This window comes from Erpetoichthys calabaricus, chromosome 2, assembly GCF_900747795.2.
Source record: "Erpetoichthys calabaricus chromosome 2, fErpCal1.3, whole genome shotgun sequence".
Taxonomy (NCBI): domain Eukaryota; kingdom Metazoa; phylum Chordata; class Cladistia; order Polypteriformes; family Polypteridae; genus Erpetoichthys; species Erpetoichthys calabaricus.
The window spans coordinates 170,150,267-170,160,078 of record NC_041395.2 but is presented as its reverse complement, the minus strand read 5'-3'; the positions used below and the strand labels follow the sequence as shown (position 1 = coordinate 170,160,078).

General features: G+C 37.7%; 1 protein-coding gene across 1 annotated transcript in view; it reads left to right on the top strand.

Annotated features, from left to right (window-relative positions):
- Positions 1-1,971: 1,971 nt before the first annotated feature.
- Positions 1,972-9,812, top strand: part of LOC114646536 (transforming growth factor beta activator LRRC33-like) — a 51,818-nt gene continuing 43,977 nt past the window's right edge. Inside the window, exon 1 of the mRNA XM_051923557.1 lies at positions 1,972-2,083. The gene's annotated coding sequence lies outside the window, so the exon portion shown is untranslated. The remainder of the gene's footprint in view (positions 2,084-9,812) is intronic.

Sequence of the window (9,812 nt, the reverse complement as noted above, 5' to 3'; positions counted from 1 at the left end):
TCTTATCTGTACAGCCCCATGCTTCAAGACCCCACAACCCTGTATGTGAAAAATTCAGACGTGAGCATCAGTAGGCTTTGCACCCTACAAGCTAAGTTACTCAAACTATTCTATAATATTTCAGCAATTATTTACCGCTCTGATGCGGATCTTTCTGATCATAAAATGGGTCATTATGATAGTAGTTTGTGAGAAGAATTCATAATTAATTGCCAAATGACGGTATTTGCAATAATTCTTGAGATATTATCAAAAACACATTTGAGGGTTTCTCTACAGTGCCTCTTTCTCTTGCATGATTTGGCTCAAAAACTAATCAGCACATTGTCATCTCATAACTGGCTTAAGTTTCGAGTTTGGTATTTCTCCATCTAGTCGTTTTAGCTCTAGACTGTCCTCAAGAAACTGTGACACACACACACACACCTATCAGTAAGATAACAATGTTTTCAGTATCAGGGGATCCAAAAACGTTGAGATCCGTTGAAAACTGGAGATCGAAATTTTTGATGAATCTAAATCTTTTGCTCCTCCCCCACAGATGGTTATGGTGGGGGAGGGTACAAAGCAAAAAATGCTTTTGCCAGTTAAATGAATTCTACAATTATTAGGTTATAGCACTAAATGTGTTATCCAGTTTCATTGCTAACCGTATGAGTTGCGGATGGAGATGAATGTACTGTACATTGTATACTCAATTGTTTTGTAGTACACTTATTTTAATATATTCTTATAAAATGAATGAAGGGCAGACAGGAAAAGAATATCATAAGAAACCAAAACATATGGGGTAATTCTGACAAAACAGAAGTGTTTTAAGATGATACAGTACATTCTGCCTATTTGTAGTATCTATGAGCTACTGAAAATGCTTCCTTTAAATCTTTCATGTTTTGTCACTTGCACAGATGAGTGGTTTGTTCAGTAAATGTTGAGTGCAGCATCACATTCTACGCAGAAAGAATCTACTTTGGTTTCTGACTTATAAGAGCAGAACATACCATATATCTTCTCATTCTAACACCTTCGCCAACATAAAACGCTTCTCTCCTTCAGTTGAGCTTCTCACTACAACTAACTCTTTGCATCACAACATGTGGAGAATACAAGGAACAAAGCCCCAACTTGAACTTGGCCCAGATTAGAAATGAATATTTAAGGAAGCAAAGGAGGAAACAACAATAATGTAGATCAGCAGAAGATCAACAATCCAACACAAACTAAATAGGTAAAACTATTCAAGCTAAGTATTCATGAGATGGTATTTGCATTATTCAAAATGAGTGTGGACAAAAAAAAGGTAAAAGCGGATAACAAAGCATTTTGTGACAGTGAGAGGATTATGGGGTGTGTAAAGCACCAGCCATAACTGTGCAAGACACAAGAAACAGAAATATTTTGTGGCTTTATAATTTGGTAAATAGAAGTGACCAAGGTTTGTTGAAAAATGTGAAGGAACTCCCTGAAAAAGCTTGTCCATTAAGAGATGTTTAGGTTAGTGAAAGGAAGAAAAAGAAGTGGAAGTATGTGTTCTTGGAAATGAAGTGAAAGTTAAATAGGGTGTGAGAGAAGGAAATTTCTTGTAACATTGGTATCAAGATTGAGTGAGGTTTCAGAAGAATCCGTTGCAAACATGTAAGTGAGAAGAAATGGAGAATGTCTGGCTAAAAAACACTGAAGACATTTGTGATTTGACAGCTGGGATGTGGTGTTGGAATGTAGTGGTAGAGACAGTAAATGAGGAGAAGAGGGGGATCATTCAAGGAACAGCAAAAATAAACATGGAAGAAAACGAGAGAGCTACAAGAAGGTAAAGTGATATGCTTCAACAAGAGAGGCAAAGTCAGAAATGGAAGAGTTTTTAAACTGCAGCTGCAAAATAAGGAAGGAAAGAACAATCAGTTTAGAATTGCAAATCAGATAACAAAAGGATGTATTTTAATGCCAGCAAATTTCTTAGAAATGTCAAAGGGAATGTTATGATTCACTATAAAGGGACTGAGTGTCAGAAAAGCAGAAAGACCCAGAAATAATTTTCAACAATTTCAGGAGGACCCTGAAAGACCTGGAGATGAAAAGGAAGGTAGGCCTTTGTCAGAATGGAAAGCAAGTACACTCTTTCAGCGTGAAAAACCTGGTGGTCAGTGTGTTAGAGCACAGGTTTGGAGAAAGCAATGGAGTTAGCTGTGTAATGCTAGGCAAAGACATTTAAGGGTAGGTGAGACCTGGCTGAGCTGAGTTAAGGGGAAACAAGTTCAGATGTGGTGATAGTGCAGGAAAGCATCACAGGAAGGTGAAGAATTTGTGTTAGGCTTTTATAGAATAAAGGAATGAATAGGTAGTGAGAAGGTAATTTTAATTTACTTCAGTACTTAGTGACTGAGGTGCAAAAGGAAGCATGGATGATTGTTACAATGCTTTATGAGCTCAGTGTATATTTTGTGGTTAAAATGAGATTTCACAGCAAGAACCCTTTTGGAAACACTCAGAGGATACCTTGGCGGACTAGTAATCTCTTACATGTCACATTACAAGTCAGGAAAGTATCAGAAATAATTACTGATATTTCTAAAATTGATAGCATCTATCCATTATCCAACCCACTATATCCTAACTACAGGGTCACAGGGGTCTGCTGCAGCCAAACCCAGCCAACACAGGGTGGAAGGCAGGAAATAAACCCCGGGCAAGGCACCAGTCCACCACAGGGTGCACACACACTAGGGACAATTCAGAATCGCCAGTGCACCTAACCTGCATGTCTTTGGACTGTGGGAGGAAACCAGAGTACCCGGAGGAAACTCACGCAGACACAGGGAGAACATGCAAACTCCACGCAGGGAGGACCCAGGAAGCGAACCCGAGTCTCCTAACTGCGAAGCAGCAGCACTACCATTGCGCCACTGTGCTGCCCAAATTGATAACAAATAAGCAAAATTACCAGCTTACTGACATCAAGAGAAATAGAGCGACCATTACGTGAGTCAAGACAACCTTATTATTAACATGGGAAAATGGCTAAAAAGATATTGGCTGAGCAACTGCATATGATAATTATACTTTAGATACAGTATAATCATTGATTTAAATAACATATAAGGAATTAAAGTTAAGTGGTTATGTTCTGGTGGGTGCTCCACTCTGGGATTTTGTTGTTTGTCTCCTTTGCACTTTTTACCTCTTTCCTGCAGTGTTCTGTTCTTTTTTTATTTTTATTACTTTCTCCTTTTAGTTAATCATTATTTTTTAGTGCTTTGTATTAGGTTTCTTATGCTGCATGCCATTTGAAGTGGGAAGTCAGAATTTCTGAGTTCCAAGTTGGAATTTTCAACTGGAACACCTCCTTAAGTTGGAATTCCAAATCATTAACTTGGTTTTGGTCTGTCAAGTCTTAGTTTATCTGACTTCAGATCATGATATCAATCCAAAATGGCAACATACGCTGTAAGCTTTAGTGAATGCTGAGTATTATTATAATGTTTATTAGCACTTCTGTCTATTTGTGTCTCATTAAAAGCCAAGCAAAATGTCTCATTAAAGTAATCATACACACAGTACTATCCAAATTCTATCTGTGGACATGTTTCTACGAGGTTTGGATATGTAAATTACAGAGTAATGCTTTGCTATCAACTGCTATTTACGATAGAGCAAGCACAACAAACACGTCCATTTTCATTTTCCAAATGTTTTCACGGAATACACTTAACTCGGGTGTGATGTCATCCCCAACTCTGACATCCGACTTCTGAGGTAAATAGAACACAGCGTTATACTCTTGCAGTCCTTTGTTTGCTTTAATAACTATTTGTGATGTGCAATATACGAATGAACTTTTGTACTTGTCTTTGTCTCTGAACTAACATACTGGTACAATGACATTAAAGAATGAATCTTTTTGAAGCATGCACAATGTGTGCTACATTTTATGTTGCATCCTGCGACAGTCCAAAGCTATCATCCTAACTTCACTTAAATGACTGCTGTCTTCGGGAAATAACCTATCAGTAAATTGTTTCAGCAAATTGGTCTTGACGACAACTACCCAATGGCTGACTTGGTAGATGATACAAAGCACCTCCTATTGATTGGTTCCCTCTGACTGAGTGACTATGAACATGTCAGTACACACTGACTGATTGAATGAACCAGTACTGCTTTGATCTGATCCTACTGATATGGAGAACCATTGCAAGTTCTTTCATGAACTGCAGACATGAGACTTGCAGTACAGTGAATCTCACTTCAGTTCACTGATGATATATGTATGAGAGAAGGAAAGAAGGAAATTGGGGAGATTAATTCAAAACTTAAATCAATTTTATTTAGTCATAAAAGATCTATGCACTCACATGTTGTGTTTTTTGAAATCTAGGCTATAAAAATGGTTGCTTATTTGATTAATATTATGTGTGAATTATTTATTTTGTTGCTTGCTGTTTATATTGTTTGGTTGTTAAAGTTGTTATAGACTTGTAGATTGTAAACTAAAATATACAGTAGCTTGTTATTTTTTTGAAGTGAACGAATCAGTGATTCAAAGATTCAAGTAATTTTGGTGAACTGAACAAAATGAATCAAATAACTAAAAAGAATCATTTTGCACATCACTAGTAAGTGTTTTAGTGATCTGATGGTTTTCTAGCTGTACAGATAGCTTCTGAGGACAATGTGCTTCAATTCAGTAGCATTAATCTTAGCTTGTATACTTCTGCTCCTCATTATTTTCCTGCATTCCTTTAGTCTGTAGTGTTTTGACCCTTTGTTTGGCATTTAGTAGTTTTGGTATTTTCTTTTACTGTTTTTGCTTTTTGACTTCAGGATTAAGGATTTTAGCTTTGTTTACTTGATTAACTTTTTTTTTCCATGTGTTCTTTCATTTTCTTTATTTACTGTGTGTATTGTGATTTCTCAATTTAGCATTTTTGAATTTTTGTACCTTTTGGATTTTGAATTTAGACATTTTGTTGCTGATTTTCTCAAAATTTTTTATTTTACATTTTCATATTTGCCAATTAATTCTCTTCCAGAATTTTTAGGATTTTGAATTTTTGTGATGTCTTTTATTTTTCTTTTAAATTTAGTATATTGGACATTTCTTATTTAGATTTTACTCTTGTTTTCCTTTATTACACTTAATGAATTCAATAATTAAATGTTGTGTTTGTAGCCAGTATTTTACTTGGTGGTTTCTCTTCCCTTTCACCATCTATTTTTGTGTCAAATCATAAAAAACATGAATAGTTAAGTGATATACTTAAGAAAAATAATAAGATTTTACATTGAAAATGAACCCCAAATAGATATTCAAGAACATTTAATTAAAAAAATAAATAAATAACAAATTATATCTGTTAATGTTAGCTATATTCAAGGATGCAAGAGGCATGTAGATTAGATGAACTGGAAACTACATCTGCCTTGTAGAATTGTGTTTATATCTGTGTGTGTGTGTGTATGTGTGAATGTGCTCTGTAATGGATTGGTGCACCAACACAGGATTGCCAGAATAATCTCTAGGCCATGTCAAGGTCAAAATCTTTTTATTGTCACATTTAAAATACATAATGAAATTCTTACTTGTGTAATGTTCCTTGCAGACACAATAATCAATCTGAAAAATAGCTCCACAGAACATGCGGCATTTAATTTGGCCACTTGATTATACACAATTTATCACACATGTCAGTTGAGCAGCCGTGTTACTTGCTGTTCTTAAATGTCACAGTTCAGGTGTTAATAGTTCTTTAGTACCTTCCTGATAGAAGAAGGTATAACAATGTCTCTACAGGGTGACTGGGGTCCTTTGTGATTTGCCTTTCCCATCCAGCACTTGGTAAAAAGAGATGTTATCCATGTGCCAATGATGATCTGCACAGTTTTCACCATACTCTGTAATGTACGGTGGCCGAGAAGGGCAAAACAAATTTACATTTCACAAAACAACTTTATAACCATTAAGACAACCTTACAAAGGAATTCAAATTAACATTTCAGAAAACAAATTTACATTAGTGAGAACAATTTACAAATCTTTGCCCTTCTCGGCCACCGTAGTAATGCCCTGTGGTCCTTAGCTGAACTGCTGCCATAACAGCACACCATACAGCTTGCCAGGATGGATTCTACAGCACATTTATAAAAGTTAGTGAGGGCTGCTGGAGGCTTTTGTAGGTGCCTGAAAAGTTCAGTCATTGATGGACCACCTTGGTGACCACAGAAGAGTGTTCTGTTCACCTAAGACCTAAGACCATTGCTGATGGTGACCCCTAGGAATTTAAGACTGTTCACTGTCTCCATAGCCTCATGCCCAAATGTAAATGGGGCTGTGATTTACTGGCTGCTCCCTGAAATCAATGATCATCTCTTTAGTCTTGCTGATATTCAGAGAGAGGTTATTGTTCTAACACCACTCACACAGGAGTCTGATCTATTCAGTGTAGGCTCACCATTGTCTGTGATCAAGCCTATAATGGTGGAATTCACAGCAAACCTTATGTTGGTATTGTAGCTATGTTATACTATGTTTTTTTATTTAAGTTTAATGTCACTGTTCTCTGTGCCCACTGTTATGGACTCATTCATACAGGCTGACCAAGTATGGTACAGAGGGGCACAGCTTCAGTATTTAAAATTGCTGAGCCAAGCACAGGACTAGAGAGCCTAAAGACAGACTAGTATATTTATGTCCTCTGTCAGCACACTTTCCTTGTTGGGAGAATGAGAACTGTATGTAGGCATTGTGCTATTCCTGTATTTTTGAAGGTGGGGTTTGAGTCCTTTCCTGTCCTTGTTTAGATCCAAGAGAAGGAGCCTGCACATGGAGCAACCCGAATATAAGGATGGACCTACGACCAACACTTTGAAGCTGCCGGGCAGAAGAGTATGTCTTCTGTCCGGTGAAAATCCTTTCAGCGTGGCGACGAAAGATGGCAAGACTGAGTAGTTCAAGCCACCCACATGCTTGAAAAGAGTCTGTCATAGGCTTCCCGTCTGTAATACCACGTGAACCCGTCAGTAAATAGCTAGATTATCCTTTTTACTTCTCATGTAATCTTTTAACCGTCTTATTGCATGCTGGAGGGGGATAATACCTTTTTTATTTATAATTATTTAAATTCAGGTTAATTAAAACGCCGCAATTCAAAAGAACACATTTCCAGAGAGCTAATGCCTCTTAAGGAAACAAGCTACAGTACATCTGGCCATACAGTCATGGGTGAGCAGAAGTTGCAGCAGGGGACTTACACTGCTCTGACGGGTGCCAGTGTTCCTGATCTGTGTGGAGGAGGTGTGTCTACCAGTCAGCATCTACTATTCAGGAAATCCAAGATCCATTTGTACAAGGAGTCACTGAGACCCAGGTCAAGGAGCTTGGTGATCAGTCTGGATGGAATTACAGTGTTGAAGGCAGAGCTGAAATCTACAAATAACAGTATAATATAATTTTCAAAAGATAAGCGAACTGCAGAAGGTGCAAATTGTCTGGGATAATGCACTTAATATGTCCCACCACCAGTCTCTCAAAGCACTACAAAATAACTGGAGTCACAGCGACTGAACGGTACTCAAAAAAGCATTTCATGTTGTTTTTCTTGAGCACTGGAATGATATGATAATTATATTTTGAAAGCACGATATAACCATTGCTTCACTTAGGGAAAGGTTAAATATATCCTGTAAAACAACATCTTCACTGTGGACTTTTTCATTTATTGATTTATCAGGAAGCCTTCCTCCCATCTTGTGCAGTGACAGTGAAGCTACAGTCATGGTGCTCTGTAGAAATTTGCACCAGAGGCTCTCTGTTGCTTTACTCAAAGCAGGCATAAAATGTGTTGAACTCGTCTGGATGAAAAGCACCTCTAGTGGCAACTGGTGTTTTATCATCAGCCAGTACCTGAACACCCTTCTATATTTGTGAGACATTTCAAGTGTTGCTAAACTGTAGTCATAAATGCCTGCCACTTCACCCATGTAATTGATTTTCGGTGAACAGACCTGCATGTCTACTATGTCATCAGACGTGGTGCGAATGTGAATTTCACCATTAAACCTTGGCTTCTGATTTGAAAATGACTGGATTGTTTTCCTGGGAACACAGTCTTCCCCAGATTTCTTAATGAGGTCCGTGGTAAATTTGTACAGATCAGTAGCAAATTTTTGTAACCTTTCATCTGCCTCTGAAGTCCAGGGGTCTCATGTATAACGCCATGAGTAGAATTCACACTATAATATGGCGTATGGACAGAAGTGGAAATGTTCTTACACACAAAAAAATCCAGATGCATAAATCTGTGTGTACGCCAACTTCCATGTTCTTCCGCTACATAAATCCCAGTCAGCGTGAAAAGTAACGCACCTGCTGTCCCGCCCCAACTCCTCCCAGAATTACACCTCTTTGAATATGCAAATCAATATAAATAGCCCCTAAGCTCAGCCTTCTGTGAAAAGACAATGGTAAATGCACGGGGGAAAATAGAAGAATTTCAGCGAATACCAAGTGGAGGCAAAGAAAAACGTACTATTTGTTGGTTTAAACAGTGGTATAAACAACAAAAGGAAGTTGATCGAGTGACATAGCATGTCAGAGAAACTGGAAAGCTCAAGTTCACAAAGTCGCATAGTGCCCGAACAGTAGCATAGCGTGGGTGTCAGCTGCCCGGGGCGGAGGAAAATTCCGCCGCCCCCTTATTTAGGTATGGTTCAAATTTTTACAAGATATTATTATTATTTATTGTGAAATTTTGCCACCCCCTAAAAGTGCCGCCCGGGGCGGGAAGCCCCTGCCGCCCCCACTACGCTACGCCACTGTGCCCGAAATAAAAAAGAAGTTGTCACATATCAAAGTCGCCGTGAAAAGGCGAGTTGTAGCCTACCGTCTGAGTGTCATATGAAAGCTTATTAGGGTGCAGAGGAAAAAAAAGGCACACAGTGGGAAAAAAGCACGAAATATCAACTTTAATCTTGAAATTTCCACTTTAATTACGTACTTTATTTTGTCATTAAAGTAGAACATCATAAACTTCATCTTAAAATCATTTAATTTACTAGTTTCTCAAATCCCATCGTAACTAAAGTAGCACATTAAATGCTTTGTTTTGTATTTGATCTTCTATGTGATCTATGTGTGTGAATCACTATGTGCTTCCAGGCTTTCTCTACATCCGACAGGACACAGAATCCATTACATTCGTAATATTACAGCTCTCTGAATTATTAAAATACTGAGATGTATACGTGATATCATTTTCATGATGATAGGAGTTAAAGCATGTTATTAAACATGGGAACACGGTGGTGCAGTGATTGTTTATGTCTCACGCAAGATGCTTGCTGCACCATGCGCGACCTTTGAAATACTTTATTGTAGCAGTACTGTCACTTTCAAACATACTAACCCCCAATTCCTGTCCTTACTTTTCTTTCTCCAAATACCCAATTGCCACACAATCAGCTCTGTAATAGACGTTAAGCCATCTGTAAGCTTAGAACGCCGATTCTTCAAAACTTTTAAGGAACATTGAAATATCTTCGTAGTACGTGTTTAATTATTCTATCCATCTTTCCTTCCAGCGTCGCATCAGTGCCAGCAAGAATACAGCGCAAGGCAGGAACAGTCCCTGAACTAGCTAGCGCTGCGGCACCGTGTCCTCACATGTTTAATTATTAACAATATAGATTATTTAAATGATGTTAACATTTTATCTGTATAATATAATAAAGAGAATATTTAAGTGATGTTAACATTTTATCTGTATAATATAATAAACATATTTTGCTGCATTTCATCTTAAAAATGATATTGTCAT